This window comes from Lissotriton helveticus, chromosome 1_1 (genome assembly GCF_964261635.1).
Source record: "Lissotriton helveticus chromosome 1_1, aLisHel1.1, whole genome shotgun sequence".
NCBI classification, from domain to species: domain Eukaryota; kingdom Metazoa; phylum Chordata; class Amphibia; order Caudata; family Salamandridae; genus Lissotriton; species Lissotriton helveticus.
Window position 1 is genome coordinate 115714057 of NC_136057.1, and position 23511 is coordinate 115737567.

Below are 23511 nucleotides of genomic sequence, written 5' to 3' on the forward strand. Positions count from 1 at the left end.
GGGTAGTGTAGTGTATTTTTATTTACCTTTACAACTTTTACAACGAGTATACCTTTAACATGCATGCCTTTACGTTGTAAAGGCATGCGTGCTAAAGGCATATTGGTTCTAAAAGTTTTCGTTATTTTAATTTGCGGCCTAATAGTGTATGCGGGATTTTTTTTGCGGACTGATGGTATGCGGACTGATGGTATGCGGGATTACGTCATATATTCGCAATACACAATAGCACAAGTTGCAAAAATATTAATCGTCTGCATTGACCATTCAACATATTCCCTATTGATCTTATTCTGCTAATACAACAAAATGAATAATCTGATGGTGAGATGAATTGTTGTCATGGCCAAAACTGCTGACTTTGGAACTGTGGAATCCTGTTCGAGTCTCTGCAACGGTTCAAAATTCTGGGCAAATCACTTAATCTCCCTGTGCCTCTAAAACCAATGTGTCCATCTGTAATGTAAATGGTGCTCATTTTAAGCACTCTTGTACCTTCGGGTCAAGTTTGCGATCCATAAAACTGAAAAATAAATACAAAAATAATGAGCTAAATGAGTATGCAGTTCCCTGAGTTTCATGGACTTCCCTAAGAGAACATGCGTGTAGATAACTTTCCAATAGCTTAATGTTAACATATGAGAACAGAGAAATACCCACTGGGTTGATGCTCCAGTTATTCGTTCTGAAGCAGGACACGGCCTTAAGGGAGTTAAGGAGTTAGCAGGCTCCTTGCAGTCAACGGTGATGGGTGCCCTTTAACCTGAGGCCGTGGGAGGAGGGGATGACAGGCTTTTCATTTTTAACTGAGCAATTACGGCACCTTGAGCAAGCTGCTCCTAAGCTTTCACATGCAAATTGACCTTGGCCTCGAACAGCCTGACTGGTTTCACTTCATTCCTGAGAATGCACCAGGAGGGTGGTGTTTTTGCCGATTTATCTGCATGTACAGGAACCCAATTGGAATTAATTCTTGGTTATTCCTATGAAACTTAAATGGGATTAGAAAGATCGTTTTGCACTTTTGCAAACTATACTGTCACAAAACAAAAGAAAAAACGCTTTCAGCTTTGTAATTCTTTTACAACTACAAATGAAAATATGTTTTCATCACATTTTAGACAGCTTCTTATTTCACATCACAGAATGAAATAAATGGCAGCTTAGATAAAGAAACATTTTTGCGCAGCAAATAACTGTTAATGAAACTATCTGAATAAAATTAATTACAATTAGGAAATAATGCAATATGACCCACATGCTTCTATTTGTGTGGTTTATAACTTTGGAAAAAAGGTTGCATACAATTAAAAAGGTCATTGTATTAAGATATTCTGTTTTCTGATAGGTATGGATCTTTAAAATCACTATCCTCTGTGTTGCTAGATAGGATCCCATTGCTGAAGTGTGTTTAATATGCTAAGTGTGTTTAAGGCTGCAGTACCACCTCCTGTCTACAGGGGCAGAGCGAGCAAAGAAAATAAACACACTTGGTGAAACACAGGTCCCCACAAGGCAATTTTTGAAAAAGTTGTAAAAATTGGCACAGATGTTTTTGAAGTCATTTCCAATCATTTGGAAGACATTACCTTGTGGGGACTTGGGTTCAGGTCCCCACAGTGCAATCAAGTCCCCACAGCGTGAGTGTGTTATCATACTCAAGTCCCCACAAGGATAGTAACACAAACCCACACACACACACATATATATATATGCATGCTGTCATTAAAATATCGAGAACAAAGAAACTCTCTGAGGCTTCATTTAAATGGACTCCTGCTTTGATGGATATATATATAAATATATATATATATATATATACATATATATATATATATATATATATATATATATATATATATATATATATATATATATATATACACATACTTACACACACACGCACAGCCCTGGGGGATGGAGTCCCCAGGGGCGACTAAGGCTCAGGGAGGCAGGCCATGCAGATCTACTCCCCTTTCAAATACAAGGGGTCCTGGGGTCCCCATGGCCTAATGAGGCACGAACAGGTGTCCTCTTCCCCTTTAAAAAAAACACAGCCCTGGGTGTTGGGGTCTCCAGGGCCTTAATTGATTGATTGATTTGAAAAGTTGTAGAGCACACGAATGCCCAAGGGCGTCTTGGCACTAAGTCGATGTAGAAAACCAGAACTGCCGATGATATAATGCTGTAACTTGGAGGTAAAAAGCCAGGTTTTTACAGCTTTCCTGAATGATAGTAGCGAGGGGCTATTTTTTATTGTAATAGGAAAAAGGTTCCACGTCTTGGCAGTCTGCAACAGGAAACTTCTTCCCCCACCTGACCGGCTTGAATTTAGGGACCTGAATCAATGTTGCCTGACCAGATCTCAGACTCCTGGCTGGCTCATACCGTTTCAGATGAGATTTAAAAAGTGTGGTCCTACACCGTGGAGGGTCTTATAAGCTAGGCAAACTGACTTAAACCTTATCCTTTTCTCCATTGGTAGCCAGTGGAGGGCTCTTAGTCTGTGGCAACTGGTTCAGATCTGGGGAGGTCCAGCACCAACCGAGCTGCTGCGTTCTGTCGATGCTAGAGTTTTGTCAGATGCTGAATTTGTATCCTAGCATACAAGGCATTGCCATAATCCAACCTGGACAAGGCCAGTGCCGTTACTAGTGTTTTGCATGATTCTTGGGGAATAAAAGGCAGTAGTCTTCTTAAGGCACAGGGAGAGGCCCCCATGGCCCCTCTCCCTTTCTTTTCTACATTTTGACCACAGGTGTGGTCTCCACAGGGCCTATATTAGTTCGGGGTGGGGGCCCCAGGGCCCCTTTCTCCTTTAAAAAAAATGCCCTGGGTGATGGAGTCTTATGAGGCTCGGGGAGATTGGCCACATGGGAGGGTTGGCTTTGCATATGGTAATAAAATATTACTTTGTTATTTTAAAGAAAAACTAGAAATTCACTGGAAAGACCAAAGGTTATCTGAAATCTGGCACAGACAATCTTAATGTATGCCCTTCTGCAAGTACAGCATTTTAAAACATATTACAAGTTGTACTATACTCTGGGGAAATAGCTAAATGGGGTGGAACCAGTAACAAGCACTGTTCCCGATGCCATTCACACAGGCCGCATTTGATACGCTGTTTTCAACCTGCCCAGTCCAAGGTGGCCTCATTTGGGACATTACTGAGTTCCTGAAGGGAGGACTGGGACTAAGTATAGTACAGAGCCCGCAACTTATATTACTGGGGATTAGTAATGAATCAATCATTAGCCAGGCACAGGCAGGCACAGGCATTGGTGTTTATTGTAATGACAGATTTTCGGCTAAGCTTGGATACAGCATGGCAAGACCTATCAGCACCATCGGTCCAACAATGGATCGCTCGTCTAACGGCTATTTATCATACAGAAGTGGCAGTATATACCAAAAAAATAGGCGAGGGGGCTAGGAGGAAAGGGTCAAAGGTGTGGGCACCTCTGACGGGTGAGTGGCTATACTTGAAGAGGCATAGTAGAGCAACTTTCTATTCTCTATAAGATGTGGGAATGGGGGTCAGTTGTGTACATTTTTCCGCAGGTGCCTCCTACGTGGGAAAGATAGGAATATATATATAAAAGTTTGATCAGTGTATAAGAAGTGACATGAATTATTCTTAAGACTGGACTGTCCACTTGGAGAGGTACGTTAAAACGTAAGCAATAAAATGTGCAATAAAGATATGTTTAAAAGAAAAAAGGAAAACATCAAGTCATTCTCAAAGATAACCCATGAATCTTAGAAGAGGGGCTGTGAACTGTGCTTGGTAGAACCAAAGACCTATTTGAGGATTTATCAACGTCATCTTTTTGAGATTGGAAGTAAACCAGTTTTGCTCTTAGTATAAGTGGTTTACAACCACTGCAATGGATATGACAAGTGCTTCTGGCAAAGGGTATATATTTAAGGTTTTAACTCACTGTGGGTTCTCTCAAGTCGAAAGGCATCCATTCTACAACTTGTGTTCCTGAAATTCAGAACAGTGATAAGGATTTGTCACAGGACGCGTTATTTCATTTTCATTGAAATTAATTTTATGAATAAAGCTTTTCTGGCATTCAGCACACTAATAAACACTTTTCCTTTATAACATGGATCTTCCAACTGAATCTTTACATGCCTTCATAAAACTCATACATTTATTTTAGCTAGTATGGGCTTTTACATGCGGAGTGAGAATTATTTAAAAACTATAGCTTGTCTGGAATTGAAAGCACCGAAGAGGTTCTTCTCCCATTATGTGTTCTCTCATGAACAGTAAGGTGACTTTTCACACTGAAGGTTTTCTGGCATTCAGAGCACTGATGAGGTTTTTTCCCAGAGTGAGTTCTCTCATGTAAAGTTAGATTGAGTTTATGACTGAAGGTTTTCTGGAATTCAAGGCACTGATGAGGTTTTTCCCCAGTGTGAGTTCTCTCATGTAAAGTTAGATTGAGTTTATGACTGAGGGTTTTCTGGAATTCAAGGCACTGATCAAGTTTTTCCCCAGTGTGAGTTCTCTGATGTACAATAAGACTGGTTTTATAACTGAAAAGTTTTAGGCATTCAGAGCACTGATAAGGTTTTTGCCCAGTATGTGTTTGTTCATGGTGAGTGAGACTAGCTCTTTCACTAAAGTGTTTGTGAAATTCAGAGCACTCATACGGTTTCTCCCCAGTGTGAGTTCTCTCATGAAAAATAAGACCAGTTTTCAGCCAATATCTTTTCTGGCATTCAGAGCAGTGATATGGTCTTTCCCCGGTGTGGGTTCTCTCATGTTGAGTGAGAAGGTATTTACAACTAAAGTTTTTTGGGCATTCAGAGCACTGATGGGATTTCTGCCCAGTATGGGTTAACTCATGCCGGGTGAGAACTTTTTTCCGACTGAAGGTTTTCCGGCATTCAGTGCACTTATAAGGTTTTTTGCCCAGTATGCGTTCTCTCATGTTGAGTGAGATCTGCTTTACATTGGTAACTATTTAGGCATTCAGAGCACTGATGAGGTTTCTCTCCAGTGTGAGTTTTCTCATGTTGACTGAGAAGGGTTTTACAAATGAAGCTTCTCTGACATTCAGAGCACTGAAAAGGTTTTTCTCCAGTATGTATTCTCTCATGTCGAGTAAGGCTGAATTTACTTAGGAAACCTTTGTGACATTCAGGGCACTGATAAGGTTTCTCTCCAGTGTGCGTTCTCTCATGTTCAGTAAGTCTGAATTTACACAGGAAACCTTTGTGGCATTCAGAGCACTTATGAGGATTTTCCCCAGTGTGAGTTCTCACATGTCGAGTCAGATGCTGTTTGCGAGTGAAGCGTTTCTGGCATTCAGAGCACTGATAACGTTTTTCCCCTGTGTGAGTTTTCTCATGCTCACTGACACTGGATCGACACCTAAAGCTCTTCTCACATTCAGAGCATGTATGAGACTTCTTTTTGGTGCTAATATCTCCAAGTTCGGTTTTGTCTTGTATACATTCCATTATGAGATAAAATTTCTTTCTGAAGTTAATATCTCCAAGTTGGGACATGCCATAAGACAAGACTAAATCTTATTCAGCATGTGTTTAGCATCACCCACTCAAATGTGCTGCACTTGTTCAACTTAACAGTTGGACATTTATTTAGCCAAAGATCACTTCTCTGTGGAGTTCACAGTTTATAACCTCTGTTGGCAACCTAATTCACCCTACAACTCTAATATCAGCAGCCCCTGGTACTTATGTGGCAGCCTCTCATGGGATTATTGCCTCTTCATTACATCCATGTAGATTCTCTAACCCTTTTCTCGAACGTATTCATTTATGAGTTAATGAAGACCTTTACAGGTCTTTGTTTGGTGTTCAGTATTTCAAAGCTAGGTACATATTCACATAATGTATTGGAATGAAGATTCAGAATACTATTGTTTATCAGTAGCAGCACATTGTTTCTTGTCCCCTTTCTTACGGATGTCTTCTATATCTGTATATAAAAAAAAAAAAAAAAAAGCAAGTTCAGGGAAAGGCTCTGCCAGAAGTATTCACAGCGTCAGGGCACAAATGATGAATCCGCCGGTATGTAGCTAAGCAGAAGCTATTCAAAGCGCCAAATGCGAGGGAGGAGCCGGCAGGGAGAGCGCCCCAGCTGATAGTAATTTGTGGAAGTTGCTGGCGCTCCTGGGACAGGTAGTCCTGCGCCAGCAACAGCTCGCAGCCCTGCTTCCCTCTCTCACCCTCGACCAAGTTGAAGATAATGTCCGCCTTCCTCGCAGCGGGACCCGCGGAGCGGGTTCCGCATGCAGTAGGTTTAAAAGCAAGTTCAGGGAAAGGCTCTGCCAGAAGTATTCACAGCGTCAGGGCACAAATGATGAATCCGCCGGTATGTAGCTAAGCAGAAGCTATTCAAAGCGCCAAATGCGAGGGAGGAGCCGGCAGGGAGAGCGCCCCAGCTGATAGTAATTTGTGGAAGTTGCTGGCGCTCCTGGGACAGGTAGTCCTGCGCCAGCAACAGCTCGCAGCCCTGCTTCCCTCTCTCACCCTCGACCAAGTTGAAGATAATGTCCGCCTTCCTCGCAGCGGGACCCGCGGAGCGGGTTCCGCAAGCAGTAGGTTTAAAAGCAAGTTCAGGGAAAGGCTCTGCCAGAAGTATTCACAGCGTCAAGGCACAAATGATGAATCCGCCGGTATGTAGCTAAGCAGAAGCTATTCAAAGCGCCAAATGCGAGGGAGGAGCCGGCAGGGAGAGCGCCCCAGCTGATAGTAATTTGTGGAAGTTGCTGGCGCTCCTGGGACAGGTAGTCCTGCGCCAGCAACAGCTCGCAGCCCTGCTTCCCTCTCTCACCCTCGACCAAGTTGAAGATAATGTCCGCCTTCCTCGCAGCGGGACCCGCGGAGCGGGTTCCGCAAGCAGTAGGTTTAAAAGCAAGTTCAGGGAAAGGCTCTGCCAGAAGTATTCACAGCGTCAGGGCACAAATGATGAATCCACTTTTCCTATAGTTGAAGCGTTACTCACTTAATCTGTCCTTATCGAAGACAAGCGAAGCATGCTTCAATTTTTTTCACGATACACATATACCTAAACAAATTTAAGGTTAAAACTTGAGTAATACTTTGAAACAGCGCATACGTGTGACTGTAACGTTGCTGTGGGTCTTTGTACCGTTCTTAATACGCGTTGTACGCATCTTTTAGTGTATCACCGAGTTCCGACCTAAATTAAAAACGAAATGCCTATTGCCAAACGAAAATAGAACCATTAACGATAACAGTAGGCTGAACCAAGATGTCACACATCTAGATGCCAATTCTATATCTGTATATAAGACTACAATAATGATTTTAGGGATTTTGCAGGTCTTGCCCGGTAACAAATACCTAAGGTCACTTTTAATGGGCAAGAATGGTAGTGGACATGTGGACCCGGGCTACAAGCAATAGGTCATTGGTCGCATTTATTTTCCCTCATTCTCCTTCCCTTGGTCCCAGATATACCCCCATCGCTAGTTCGTAACTAGCAGATATCTTAGTCCTAACCTGACTACCTGTCTTTTAAGCAGCTTTGTTTACAATGTATAAGTGACTAACAGATATTTGTTTTTGATTTAACGACAATTGACTGGATATGGTGCTCAAGTGTTCCATTTGCTGAGGTCTGTTAAAAACTCTTCAAGTCTCACTTGTTCTGTGTGTATTCTCTTCTCTTGGATCGGATAGAGCTTTAGACTGAGGCGTGTCCTCACTGGTTCAGACAGATGGTCTTCCTGCCCTGGGTTAGCATCTCCAGGCTATTCTTCATATACCATTAGAGCAACAGGAAATCTATTTAGAGAAACTGCTTTCACGTTCTTTATTTTACTCTAATCCACATTCCTTACCACATCTTTTTCCTGGATACTTTCCTCTTGTTGGAGCTCTGAAGCACCTTTACTTCTTTAGCATCAGTCCTTTAATAGTTTTCAATTATTTGCTTATTACTGATCACCATTTTGTCTTCTACGCCAACACTTCAATCATCTGTGGATTGAAAACCAGAGATTGTTAAAGAATGCAAACTGGCACAAAGGAATAACATTTATTAGCTAATACAGACAACCAGAGTCGGAGTTAATTTTGAGAGAGGGATGAGAGGGCTCTATGCATTTTCGAGATAGAAAGCTTGAGAACACTGGAATACTAGGTTGAGGAGGTCTAAAGATGGAAATTCTGATGAACAGTTTTGTGCACATCAGTAATCATCAGTAAGCTATTCAAGTGTCTGATCAAAACTTCCTCCCACTCACTGTGCGGTATACCTCTTCGCACTAGTCCCCATCCAAGCAAGCAATATCTCAAAGAACAAGCATGCACACCCTCATATGGAATATCATGGCAAACCTTAAGCTGGCAGTTGAAATAACTACGGCTCAGGAAACTAGGAGACCGCCTAGATCTCCAACCACCACAATCAAACACACAGTATCAAGCACACCTAGATGGATCTCTATGCCTCTGCCAAACACAACTATTCGCCTCAACCGGACAACAAACCAGATGTTAGAGGTGGACATTGATGACCTTTGCCAATCCTACATAACATACCCTCACCACACAGAAACAACTTATAAAATACACACTATAGCTATAAATACTTCTCTGGAGCAAAGAATCATAGCCTCTCAAAAGTAAGACAGGTCACCTTCATTCCAGGTAATCAAGACAGAAAAAGAGAGCATAAAAAGACACTTAAAAGCTTACTGCACAACTGCAATCAGCAGCGAAATATGCCAAAGACATAGCCAACCCCATCCTGTCACATAATGTAGACCAGTGCTGTGGAATTTAATACAATATATACTTGTCCAAGGGGCAGGTTGCTTCATCAATCTACTTGTCTTGTAACAAAATCCACTTGTCCCTTTAGTGCCATGAAGTGTGGCGACGAATTATGGCAGCAATCTCCTTATATAAGAGCTCTGATAGAGCTGCTCAGATTATGCCAAGTCTCATACCATAGTAATGTTTGAATAGTTGCGGTCCCCTTATGTTTCCGGGTTTCTGCAGATTTACATACTGGGGCTGAAGTTAGTGGTAAGCTATAGTTCTAGGGTTAGAATGCCCTTTTGAGTCTGTGCAAACCTACTGACTTGCATATTTTAAGGGTTTTTAACAACTCTTCTCTGATCTTTTCCCATACTGAGAAATATTGGAAATTTACTCCTTACAATGGCAGACGTAAACCTTCTTCCAGAGTTGGGGAAAAAAGTAGTTGGCGGGAAAGTGAACTTGCAAACACTCACAGGTTTCGCATGAGCAAAGATACACATGCATATTTGCTCATGACAAAATGCAGTTCACAAGTATTTTCTAATCCTGCAGTTCGCCGACGACATTGTCTTACTAAGCAAAACTCCAATAGGTTTACAACGTCTAATAAACATGCTACAAACCTATTTAGACCAAGAAAACCTGGAATTAAACGGAGAAAAAACAAAAGTACTGCGACTAGTGGAGCAAAAGAACATCAAATGTAAATGGTCAATCAATGAGTCAGTGTTAGAAGAACAGAAATCCTACAGGTACCTAGGCGTGACTCTCGGGCAAGGCAACTCAAAAAAATAGCACACTTTGGCAATAAAAACAAAGTCGCAAATGTTAATTTATGCATACAGGCAACTTCAACTAAAAATGTACGGCCCGAACTACAACCACCTGCTCAGATTCTACCAACCCTGTCATATGGTCTAGTAACGTGGCTTGGAGGGGAGGCTAAACCACTAAATGAATCACAAAATAAAATATACAAAGCAGTATTTAGACTACCTAAATCAGCATCGGCAGCTCAAGTCCGTCTTGAATTTGGACTACAAAACCAAAAATTTCGATCCATGACAAGGTTCGTAAAACTATGTCACAAACTCCGTTCAGCCCCACTCGAGTCAATGGACCACATCTGTTGGCAAGAAATAAACACTCAGAGCAGTGAGCCTTCGAGAAACTTGTGGGGAACCTACTTGAGTACCAGCCTGTTCGAACTGGAACTACCAGAAGTATGGAACAAAGAAAAAGACCAAGTATACTTTAGTAAAACAGCGAACAGTGTGGCAAAAAGAAAATCACTACTAGAGGACAAAAAAATACTGACCAACCGACGCCATGCCTGGACAGTAATCCCCTCCTACAACCACCAAAAACCGCAGGTTTATTTAGCCAGCCACTTCAGTCAACACCTAAAATAGATCTATATAGACTATCGAATGGGTCTTCACTGTTCCAAGGACCTGAGACCGTCCTGGAAACACCAAAAAGAAAGTCCCCATTGTACACTCTGGGGCTATTATAACAAAACCCTAACACACTTGCTTTGCGCATGCCCAGCACTCACGGCCCTAAGAAGACAGCTCCTACGGGAAATCTTCATCACACTGAACACAAAAACGTGCCGGCAAGCGGTAATAAGCTGGCTGGGAGGTTCTTCTTCAATCCTGGCCTGTCGAGGGCTTAAGTTTATGATTGAGGTAAAAAAACAGCTCCTGGATAACCAATGAAAAAATTAGAGTTATCGCTGAGTACAAAAGTTCGATCACGGCCGGTTGACTACTAGGGCGTTCTCAAACCCCATACACACTAGTCCAAGATTCAGAATTGAATGAACTGCCCATGGGGGAAACAAAGAAATGGTTTTAAAAAACACTTTTTATACATGAAAGTCTAACAACAAAAGTATGGCTTTATAGTATTTAGTTTTTATCCTTTTTTTATTCTAAACGAAGATTGTAACGATTTTCACTAATCATGCAATAAAATTGAACTTGAACTCGAACTTGTATTTTCTAGGAGTACTATTTTTGTCCTACTTCTGTAAATTCTTGGGAATTCACGAAAGCTGTATAGCTGCACCTAATGCAAAGGACATAGACTTCCTTTAAAAATTTAGCCCTTAATTTGGTCTGGTGTTGACCATGATGCTTTGCGTTTATTAAAATGTTGTCTCTCTGGGGGGTCCTGACACGGGAGCCTCAGCTAGCGGCTCTACCAGGACTCAGGGGGTGAGATGCCATCGGCATATCCCCATTGGGTGACATGGTGGCCGATACCGTCATTAAGTCCTTTCGGGACCTACAGGAAGAATACCAGTTGCAGTCGGCACAGTTTTATCAATACCTACAGCTGAGGCATGCGCTATCCCCAAGCTTGCGTGGTCTGGAGGACATCCCCGAGTTCAGTCCGATAGAGGTCAAACTCTTCATGGGAGATCTGGGAGACAGGAAGATCTCGTGCATATACCAAACCCTAGTGAGACACTCTTCCCCCACACTTCAGCAGCTTCGAAGGGACTGGGAGGCCGCGCGCGGGGCCGCCATTGCAATGCGACTCCGTCTAGTCCAATTTAAATACCTTCATAGGGTGTATTATACGAGGACGTGCCTTTGGCGGGCGGGGATGATTGTCTCACCGACATGCTTGCGCTGCGATCAGGCAGAAGGTACATTCATCCACACAATATGGCACTGTACAATATTAGAGCGTTTCTGGGGGGGGGGATCTTTGCCTGTCTTGCGGAGGCCCTGGGTTGGGAGCAGGCCCGCACTCCACAGCTGGCCCTTTTACACGTAATGGATGGGGTGGGGGGCAACAGATATAAACAACACCTTTTATTATTAGGGCTCACCTTAGCAAAGCGAGATATTGCACAGGCATGGAAAGCGACGAGGGCCCCCACGGTGGCGGTCTGGAAAAATGGGCTTGATTTCTGCATGGGTCTGGAGCAACCTATTTTTGTGGCCCGGGGGGTGGTGGGGTGGACCGTAAGTGCTTTATTGTATTTTCCTTTTTCTTCCTTTTTATTATTATGTATAACTGTGCATATGGACCTGTGGACTTGTGTGACCGGGAGGTGGGGGGTTTGGGGGGTGTTGGGCAAAGGGGGAGTTGGGGTAGGAGTGGGGAGGCTTGGGTTCCTTTTTTTTGTTTTGTTTATAAAGTTTCTGAATTGAACAGTCAATGGCAAACGTGAATTGATGCAATGTTTTTGTAGTTGCCTCTGGGCTGCAGGGGGCTGCTTGATATGTGCTATTTGACTAATAAAATCTGTTAAAAAAAAGAAATGCTGTCTCTCTCTCTGAATCGGCTGGCTTCACTGTGAGTGACAGCTTTCTGCTTTCACAAGGAGCATATCAGCACACAGTAGTTTTGCTCAATGCCAGTAACTACTGTGGCAGTCTATGCTATTTGAGACCAAAAACAATTGTTGCTTTTGCCAAAGTTTGTTATAATGGTGAGGGGCCCGGCATCTCCCACACCAATAAGGTTTTACAAAAACCATGCCAAAGCAATTCGCACATTGACAAAACTAAAAAGCTGACCAGGAATTTCAGACCTACTGGCTTTGCCGATGCTAGTTTTTTTTGGTTTCCCATATTCTTACTGAAACTGGTTACACTGATTTCCCATAATGAATAGTTTGGGGAAATAATAGCATGCATGAACACGTTACTAAATGATGCTGCAGCTGCAAAGAAATGGTGCCTGAAATTTTACAGTAGTTTAGCTAAATGTTTTTTTTTCTGCATAGAGTTGCCAATTTAGATGCGTTGGGTACTTTGCCACTGCTGATCAGTGTCAAAGTACAAGTGTTCCCTGTGTAAAGTGTAATGGTAATTGGTGTGCCATGATTGGTATGTTTGCCTTACCAGTAAAGTCCCTAGTGATATGCACTGTGTGTGCCAGGGCTAGTAATGCAAAGGTGCGTGGAGAAGGGAACTCAGGCTGGCAGTGTAGGGCCTGCACGCAGTTTGCTAAGTTAGCATGTTCTACTGACAAGTGCAACCACTTGTCAAGCCTCATTTTCCCTTTTGTGTACACAGTGGGCACCCCTGTGGTAGGTCCCGGGTAACCCCTGAGCAGGGTGCAGTGTAAGTAAAAGGCAGGGCATATACTGAGGTGTGTGCTATGTCCTGACAGGGAAAACACTCCATTTCGTTTTTCACTGGTGAAAGGCCATCCTGCCCATAGGACAGAATGGGGGAGGCTGGGTATTGTGTTTGTTAGCCTAGTTTCCCATAGGTTTAAAATGGAGAGGTGAAGTTTAGTATGTACGAACTCACAGTGTCATAATACATCTTTCTATGAAAGTGGTTGTGTTACGTTGTGTTCAGAAGCCACTCTTTTAGAAAGTGGCTGAGTTTTGTGCTTTAAGCATTTCTGTGTGTCTCTGCTGAATGTGGATTGATTGACTGGATCTGAGGTGAGAGGAGCTGGTAGAGTCTTGCCCCAGGGAGGGGTTGAGATGGCACGAGCTTCCCTGCATCTGGGGAGTAGGGGGGAGGAGAAGCCAGGGAAGTGAAAAGGCCTGGGTTGCTGCTATAAAACAATTGACCCATCTCTTGCTGAGTGATTAAGGATCCAGACCCACAGTAACAAATGGAGAAAGGTGACACTGGGAAGGAGACACCCAGAACTGATTTAGGCAAGGGTTAGGGACCCCTGAGCACACCGAACTTCAAAGACATTTAGGGGTATAACTATGAGAGCTCAGACCCCTGAACGTTGGAATAGAAATGGATGGAGACTGAAAAGGCTTGGACCCATTTCGTGAACAACTGAAGAGACCGCTGGGAAGGACTGACCCCTGCTCTGTGATCCGGGGCTGGTCTACAGTTTGCTGTTTTAACCAAGGAAGAGGCTGTTGGGACTGTGCTTTGTGCGCCTGGGTCCCCCTGCATGAAGAAGACTGTGCTTTGTGCTGTGTCTTGTTTCTCCAAGGGCCCGAGGTGAGCTGGTTCCCTCTTTGTAAACACAGGAAAATAAAAGTTTCCGGAGAAGTTTCAAGCAACGTGGTGGGTGCGTGTTGTGGCAGCATGAGACCCTCGGAAGGTGTGCTCTGTGATCTTGGACACACAGATAAGCGAGACTCGAACGCACTGGGTGCGTGTCGTGGTGCACTACAGGCATTGGAGAAGAGCGCCTGGTCAGCGTGTGCATCGGAGATGTGAGACTCAGACACGCAGGGTGCGTGTCGTGGTGCACTGCAGGCACTGGTGAGTTTGCCTGGTCAGCGTGTGCATCGGGGTCAAGGGAGTCTCGGACGCGCAGGGCGCGTGTCCTGGTGCACAGGAGGCGTTGGTGAGGAGCACCTGGGCAACATTTGCATTGGAAGTGGAGTGAGTCTCGGACATGCAGGGGGTGTGTCGGGGTGCACCGAAGGCGCTGATGAAGAGCGCCTGGTCATCTAGTTTACCGGAGGCGAAGTGAGGCTTGGACACAGTGAGCATGTCGTGGTGCAGCCGAAGGCGTTGGTGAAGAGCGCCTGGATATTAGGGCACCGGAGTTGGAGTAAGTCACAGTGAAGCAGTGTGCGTGCTGTGGTGAACCCTGGGACTGTGGAGGTGATCGACTGATCATCGTGTGCGCCGGAAGAAAGTGACTCTCTGCAGCATGGTGTACGTGCCTTGGTGCCAACTGTGACGTGCTTACAATATGTAGTATCTACTAAGTAGAATCTTTACCCTGTTGGAAACTTTCTCTGTAGAACCAAAAAATGTGAGGATCATAATGGACACATGCACTCAACTGTCATCTGCACACAGAATTACTCTTCAGTGCAAAGATTTATAAGGTGTTCAGCACTCTACATACCTATGATGTATTAAGAGCACGAGTTTTGTAAACATACCCATTAGCTAGATACAACCTGTACAAAACTGGGTAAAAAATGAATATGGTAACTACTCACCACTGTGTAAACAATAAAACAAACTAACATACTTTGAGAGCTGTCATCAGTGATGTCATCAATTATGTCATTTGAGGAGGAGATTCGCGCCGGCCTAAGATGGCCGCAAAAGATCTCGGCTCCGCCGTGACCAGCCTCCAGCCCCAGCATTCTGATGGATATCCTGACCCTGTAGCTCAGGGAATCGCAAGCAGAGGGAAAGCGGTTCATCCGGCCGCGGTCACGATCTTCCTGCGACATCCGGGGCCAGAGATACAAGCCCCGTAATCTGTGGTCTGTGCCCCACCTGGAGCCGGGGACTGGCGTAGAAAGGAAGCCGTTGTGAAGTGATAAACAGCAGTGACCCAGGCCGGAAGTTGCCGGCCTGGATGCATTGGATGGAAACGGAGACGGATGTCGGCAGTGGTAGAAGGTAGGAGGTGGAGGGGGTAGACAGTGCAGCACTGGGAGGAGCCCCCTCGCCTCGTGCAGGCCCCACCACAGTTACCGAGTGAATATTGGAGCCCGGGGGGAGCTGCCACTTCGGTGCGGGTGGCAAAGAAGGGCATAATTCAGCCCTTAACGGGATCGGGGGTGAGTGGGGATTGATCGGTATCTCACCCGCACCCCCACCCTGCATTTGACGACGGCAGAGTGCGGAAGTGGCGGGGCTGCTGACATCCGGGTGCCCGGTAGTTGGTGGGAAATTTTTGAAGGACCCCCTTAGATATGTCTGCACTGTAAGTGGTCTCAAACCAGTGGAATAAACTGAGAGTAGGTGGAGCTGAGAGGGGCTGAGGGGCCTATCCAGGCTCCTGTCGCTGGGGGCGCTGGGAAGAGTGAGCCCCTCTGGGACCTCCCTCAGAATTCAGACACCAAGCGCGGGGGCTGTTTCGTGTCAGCGGGTTCGACAACCACAGTCAACATCACGCAGATTTGGGAGTTGGGGAGGTACCGAACTCGCAGTGGCTAGGAGGTGTGCCTGGGGCCCCCGGGTGAAAAACCTACAGTCAAGTCCAGTGATCAGGCGGTCAAGCGGAGAGCCGGTACCGAGACAACCGACGGGCGGGGGCAGCTGTTATATCCAGTGGGCTACCATTGGGATACGCTGGGAGTCGGTTCCTCATGGTGACCAAACCGGACACCGATAAGCATCAGTCCAGGACAACCATGAAATGAGGCAAGTCCAGACTAATAAACTGGATAGATATACGCTGCGCAAGGGTTTCACAACAAATTCTAGGCACACCAGGATGGCGGGAGCTGAATCCTCAGGCCCGGCTTCAGACCTGACTCTGCTTGATGTGATGGCGGCCATAGATGGGGTCAAATGCTATCCTGCAAGCTGCCCGGATGGAAACCCCCCTACGCTATGAGAATGACACCCTCTCATTCTTTCCTGACTTCACGCAATCGGTACAGAAGCAACGCCGGAACTTCCTTGCAGCCAAGAAAAAAATCCAAGACAAAGGCATAAAATACGCCATGATGTTCCCGGCACGTGTGAGGGTGGAAGTTGAGGGAAGAGCATGGTTTTTTGAAAAACCTGAAATAGCGTCTGACTGGATCGATGGCCTTCCGCCTGGTAATCGGAGTCACGGGACCGAGGTGATGAACAAGCAACACAGGAGCAGGACTGAGTTCCACCGCATACGCTAATGGACTGAATGTACTTTGCCAGGTAGTGTGGAAGGGGTCTAACGTTAGGATATCTGACTGTCCTTAGGGTGAACCAACCGGATATACGTAAAGTGAGATTCAAGGGGCAATCTTGTTTGAGTTGATACGGGGTTGAGGGGGGTGTTGGAGGACCGGCCTCCCTCCTCTTTACTACCTTTAGTCATCAAGTAGATTTAGTGTGTAGGGCAACAGGCACTCTGCTAGTTGGGGATGGGCAAACGCCTTGAGCAGGGGTGCAGGGAAATCGGGAGGCGTTTGCATTGTTTTTAATTTTTGAATACACATTGTTTGTATGTTTGTTTGTTTTGACGCTATCAATGAGCAAGGCAGAGCTGGGAAGTCTTTTACAGAGGTGGGATGTCGAGCGATAGACAGAGAATAGGGGTCAGAGTGCTCAGCTAGAATGTAAACAGGCTGGGGGATAAGCTGAAACTGGGCATGGTCAATCAATTTATTAGAAGGCATGCCCCAGATGTGCTCCTTTTACAAGAAACCCATCTGATTGGGAACAGCTGTATGGCTTTGCATAGGGGAGGATATAAACTTGGTGTGCATGCAGGATTCACCTCAGGGTCGAGGGGAGTAGGTATTCTGATCAAGAATTTGTTTCAGTGTGCATGACTCCAGCGTGTTTAATGCGTGACTTCTAAGCGTGGGGTGCATGACTCCAAGCAATAAAACAAGAATATTTTACAGATATACATCAAGCTTTTGTGTTTCAGTTCTTGGGTGGCTCTAAAAAGAGCTCTTGTGTTTATTGAGAGATTTTGGTACCTACAAGTAAGTACCTATGCAGAGTCTAAAGTTCAAGAGGAAGACTCTGTTACCCTCATCTGTAAAATGTACATCATCTCTCCTATAGATGCCATCCATATTGAAACGCAGATTGTTGTGGTAAATGGACCCCACTTTATAATCTCAGAGGAAAGCAGAAACAGATTTATTGACATGATTCCTAGCTTTCTTAATCTGTGGACCAAATGGATTGGACCAGTTCCATTTCTGCCTTTGGCATATGTTAGAATAGACAAAGGCAGTTTGGGGGAAAAGTGACATCAATTCTGTAAAGGTGTCCTTTACAAGCATTTCCAGATCTACCCCAGTGAAAGTGCCTAGGTCATTGCCACCACAGTGCACAATTATGAGGTCAGGGTGTTAGAGATGCAAAAAGGATTTAATAATAGCATCAATTGGTGCCACTTTAGTCCTCTCTGTCCAATCCATTTAATGTCTACATTTGGCAAATCTAGGTATTTGTCAATATATCTGTTTTCTGCATACCTTTGGCTCCAGAAAATATAGCTGTGTCCCACAATCCATAATCTAAGCATCTTGTAGGGACATCTGGATGCACTCAGATGGTCTCTGTATGTGAAATGGCAGTTTGAGAAGTGAGATTTTTCTAAAATTGTGGATAAAATGCAGTTTTGAAAAAAGAAAAGAAATGAGTGGCTGTTTGATATCATTCTAGTCTAAAAAGTAGGTTGCATGTTTTTGGATTTTAAAAGCATGTTTCTTATTGGTTAAGAAAAAGCATTTGAAAGAAACATTACATATAATATGCTGATATTTTGAAAAGTCAAGCACACCTGCTGTTTGGATTAGCAACATTGTGTGCTAAACTTGTGACCTATGAGTTTATTTAACCCCTTCAGCGCGGCGTGAATTTTCGCGCTGTGCTGAAGGTTCTATTGAGCAGGCGGGGCCGTGATGGAGCGGTTTCGTCATTAGCACAGCCCAACCGGCGCTCATGACGGAACAGCTCCATCATGAGCACCGGAGGGGTTAAGTGTTCCATGAACTGTTTCTATGGTAACAGGAAGTGAGCAGTATGGGGGTAGGGTTCAAATTTATGTCACTTGGAAAGGGCTGAAATATGTAACCAATAGAAATGTGTGTTAGCTTTTGAATTAATGTGGGAAGCAATGTGATTTGATATTTACATGTATATGTGTGCAGAGTGAGAGGGAAAGCTTGCAGTTTTTTTGGTTTTGCTAAGAGCTGCACAGTACAGAGATTTTGTATAAGAAAATCTGGTGTGTGACTGACATACTTCTTAATCTACAAATCAATTTGAAAGGTAACTTATTCTTTTGTGAGAGGTTGTATGCGGTGTGTTTGTTTTTAATAAGATTAATGTGTTTCTCTTGGTAAAGTACAGGGAGTAGTCTTGCTTGTCTAGATTCAGTTTGTGAGACTGTGTCTTGAAATATGTGGAATGTGTGCAGTCATGTTACCTGTTCCAGACTACTAAATGTTTTTGCTAAAGTGCAAGGGATACTGTTATTTGTTTAGAATCACACTGTGAGTCAGTGTGCATTTGGGAAAATTGAGAGAATCATTTGGATGCTTGATGTGTTTGCAGACACATAAGTGCTTAAAAACCTTACTTATTGTTAAGTTTTGATAGAATTAGAAAATAGACATTGCTTATGTATTTGGAAAATTAGTTCGGCTTTAACACTGAAATGCAGTAATGAAATATGTGAAATGTGTGGTCACCTTAGTTTTTGTAGATCAGTCAATGTGTGTTGATAAAGTCCAAGGGATAGACTTGGTTGTCTAGAATCACACTGTGAGTCTGTGTACATTTAGGAACGGTTGTGAGAGAAGCATGTGGGTATTTCATGTGTTTGCAGATATATAACTTGTTAAAAACTTATGCTGTTGCCACGTTTTGGTAGAATTTGAAAGCAGTCATTGCTTATGTATTTGCAAAATGAGTAAAACTCCCACAGTACAGTGCATTTCTAAAATATGAGGAATGTGTGCAGTCATGTCACCTGTTCCAGACTAGTAAATGTTTTTTGCTAAAGTGCAAGGGATAGTGTTATTTGTCTAGAATCACACCGCGAGTCAGTGTCCATTTGGGAAAATTGAGAGAGAATCATTTGGTTGATTGATGTGTTTGCAGCACATAAGTGCTTAAAAACGTTTCTTGTTGTTAAGTTTTGGTAGAATTACAAAATAGACATTGCTTATGTATTTGGAAAATTAGTTAGACTTTAACATTGAAATGCCAGTCAGTCAGTAAGAAAACATTATTTGGTTAATTACAACCTTAAAAGTATACCTAGTACATAAAGTTGCTAAATAAAAACATAGGCAAGATCGTCTTAAAAACGTAGCATATGTACATGTAATGTAATGTAATGTAATGATGTCTTGTAAAGCGCATGAATCACCCCACATGGGGTATCTCCGCGCTGTAGACCGCTGGGGAACCCGTCCTGGCTTTCCCTGTGAGATGGTCCCTACTGGGTATCTCCAAGGTGAAACCAGGCATCCCCGGCGTATGTGGTGGGCCGTTGTGGAGATGAGGCAAGCTAATGCCCAGAGTTGCCGAGTGTGATCCCTGGTTAGAGTAGGCACCGAGGCGAGAATTATCGAGTCCGCTGACACTGGTCCACGACCCTGCCGCGTCGGAAATTGAACCCTGGTCCCGGGCCATTCTCTGCTTCCGGGTCTGCCACCTCTAACCAGTGAGCCACACCACTACACTAACACACACACATAAAATAACACATTTCCTTTATAAAAGATGCAAATGTCCACCTACAATTGATTGGGTCGATAGTTCATTCATATGCATCAAATCCTTCCAAGAGATTCCTTACAGTACCATTAACCTTTTCAGGCACAATCACGTCCTACCACAAGTGAACAGCATGCGATATTTACTCTGTACACTTGAGGAACACCTTAACTTTACTCATAAATTTTACCATAGCACAAGCTATATCTAGGTTAGTCAATTCCACTAAAAGGTTGGCAGCTTGCCTCCTATTCCTAATCCTGTATTTTTTAAATATCGGGCATAAAAACTCTTTATGTAAATCTAAAATCTTCATACAATCTAATAAAATATGTATAATATCGCAGGGAGTACCTAACACGCAGGTGCAGGTACCATTACTGTTCAACATACATTTTTTGACCTCATTATTCACGTAGCAGGGGTTTATCCCCATTCGCACTTTTAGTACCTCACGTCTTAAGTGGTAGCTCGGCAGCCTATCTAGATAGGGATACTGTTGGTCGGTTTCCCAAGCCAAGGTCATATGGGACACCGATATTTTCCGCAAGAGATACTCTCTATCATATGTGCGGGAAGTCTCAGATTCAGCGTCCTTAGTTCTTTCTTATCTATACTGGAATGTCCCAGTTGCGGGCATCATTTTAAACCCAACACTCCATATGCTTCACTTAATGAGGCTCTTGTTTCTTTAGTCCACGACAGTTCACTAGCAGCAATTTCGCTTTTACACCACTGGGAAATTTTTAGGCGCTCTCCAGTCCCTAGACACTGCCAGAAGCATATTAGAGCCATGCAGGCCGTTACCGTCCAAGAGCTAATTCCCAGCTCAAGTCTTGCAGCTTGCACCATAGAGGATTTTGGCGGTGAGAACAGGCATTTTAGGATATTTCCCTCCTCTTTATACTAATCCTTTTTCCCGCTTAAGTAAAGCACTTCTGCCACGTACAGGAATTGGGGAGGGACCATTGCTAGATATGCCGTTATGACTGGCCTATCTGAGTTTTCTCCATAAACGCTATTAAATCTTTTTAGACCTTCCACAGAGGCAGATGCCCTCATTTTTAGAGCTTCCAGATGGGTATACCATTTCAGGTTACTCGTAAACCAGATTCCTAGGTATCTGTATTCATTCACCCTCTCGAGTAATTTTGTGCCCAGACACCAAGGAAACTTAGTTTTACCCTTCCCGAAGCATAACATTTTGGTCTTTTCCATGTTCACTATTAACTTTTTTTTTAGGCAATATTCATTGAACGTGTTTAATTTCCTCTGGAGACCTATCTCCGTCTGGTCCATAATCACCAAATCGTCTGCATAGAATAAGCAGGAAATATGATTACCTCCTAATTTTGGACTAGCCCATTTTACATCTCTTAGTTTTGCTGGCAGGTCGGCCAGAAACAGGGAAAAAAACAAAGGGGCAAGTACGCACCCCTGCCTCAAGCCATTGCCAATCTGTATTCTCTCAGACAATCCACCCTCCTCATCCAAGATTATCTGGGCCCAGTTTTCAGTATGTTAGGCTTTTATAATGGTCAATAGGTCACCATGTAATTTATAACCCACTAGGGTTGACCATAGCTCCTCCCTTCCCACAAGATCGAATGCCGCGGGAAAGTCCACAAAGCAGCAGAATAAATTGCCCCTCTGTTCTATCGACTTCCGCGCAATGGCCCAGAGAGCAAAACAGTGGTCCACTATTGAATGGCCTTCTTTGAAGCCACCCTGTTCTGGGGGTACTATCTGATTATCCTCTGCCCAGTCTTTTAGCAGGCCTAGGATTACTTTGGAGAATACCTTTTCCCCAATGTCCAGGAGATTTATTAGGCAGTAATTTTCAGGGGAGTTTACATCACCTTTTTTATGTATAGGTCTAACAATAGCCCCTTTCCAGCTTTCTGGCATAGTGCCTGTCTTTAGTATCCCCTGAAACATATTTGAAAAAAACTCAGCCCACCAGTCAGGATTAGTTTTTATAATAATTGCTGGTAGGTTGTCTGGGCCGGCAGCTCGGGTTAGGTTAAGTCCAGCTATTACGCCCCTAATATAGCCTGGGGAGAAATGTGCTAATATTTCTTCCCTGACTTCAGGCCAGCTTGTCAATATTGTTTCCCCTTTACTCAGCCAATTGCCATATATTTCCTCAAGGTAGGATACCCACTAATCCTCTGGAACGGAGCACTGCAGGGATCCCACAACTTCCCCCGTGCATTCCTTAATCAATTTCCAGAAACCCTTGACATTTTTTTCTTCAAAAGCCTCGAGTAAGATCAGCCAACATTTATCCTTAAATGATCTTTTTTTTTCTCTAATAGTTGCCTTATATTTTATCCTTAATTTCTTAAGTTCTAGTGATGATATTTCTTTATTACTACGCCTAAGACATCTTTCATGTTTCCTAATAGCGGCCTTTACTTTCCGGCATTCATTGTCATACCAAGGATTGTTGATTGAAGATATACTAGATTTGCTTTTTAGCCCATGATTTCCCCGTTTCTGAAATGCAGTAATGAAATATGTGAAATGTGTGCCGTCACCTTAGTTTTTGTAGATCATCCAAATATGAATTCCCTGAGTGTCTCTCCTTATAGTATTGTAATCATTCAGTCAATATGCATGTAGTCATGCAGTGAGGCAGGCTTTAGGGCACTTAGTGCTTCAAACTCATATGTACTATGCATGTACTGGTCTGACCACCTTCACACTTGTGTTTCAGGTCTACAATTCCCCAGTTAGTATCCATACACTCCAGCAAACATCCTGTGAGTGCTCTTGCAATCCTATAGTGAATCTTTCAGTACTATGTACTAATCCATTTCACTAAAGTAAAACTCAACGAATGATGAATTGACCCACTGTCTCTCCTTATAGTACTGTAATCATTCAGTCAATATGCATGTACTCATGCAGTGAACCAAGATTTAGGGCACGGAGTGCTTCAAACTCCTATGCACTATGCATGTAGTAGTCTAACCACCTTCACACTTGTGGTTCAGGCCTACAACTTCCCAGTTAGTATCCATTCACTCCAGCAGACACTCTGTGAGTGCACTTGCAATCCCACAGTGACTCTTTCAGTACCATGTAGTAATCCCTTCAGTAAAGTAAAACGGAATCACTTATGACTTCACCCACTGTCTCTCCTTATAGTACTGTAATTATTCAGTCAGTATACACGTTCTGATGCAGTGAGCCAGGATTTAGGGCACGGAGTGCTTCAAACTCCTATGCACTATGCATGTAGTGGTCTAACCACCTTCACACTTGTGTTTCAGGCCTACAATTCCCTAGTTAGTATCCATACACTCCAGCAAACACCCTGTGAGTGCTCTTGCAGTCCCATAGTGACCTTTTCAGTACCATGTACTAATCTTTTCCCTAAAGTAAAACTTAATGAATTATGAATTCACCCACTGTCTCTCCTTATAGTACTGTAATCATTCAGTCAGTATGCATGTCGTCATGCAGTGAGGCAGGCTTTAGGGCACGGAGTGATTCAAACTATTATGCATTATGCATATAGTGGTGTAACCACCTTTACACTTGTGTTTCAGGCCTATAATTCCCCAGTCAGTATTTATGTAGACTGTGTTTGTATAGTAATCGAAAAGTATAATTTATAAAG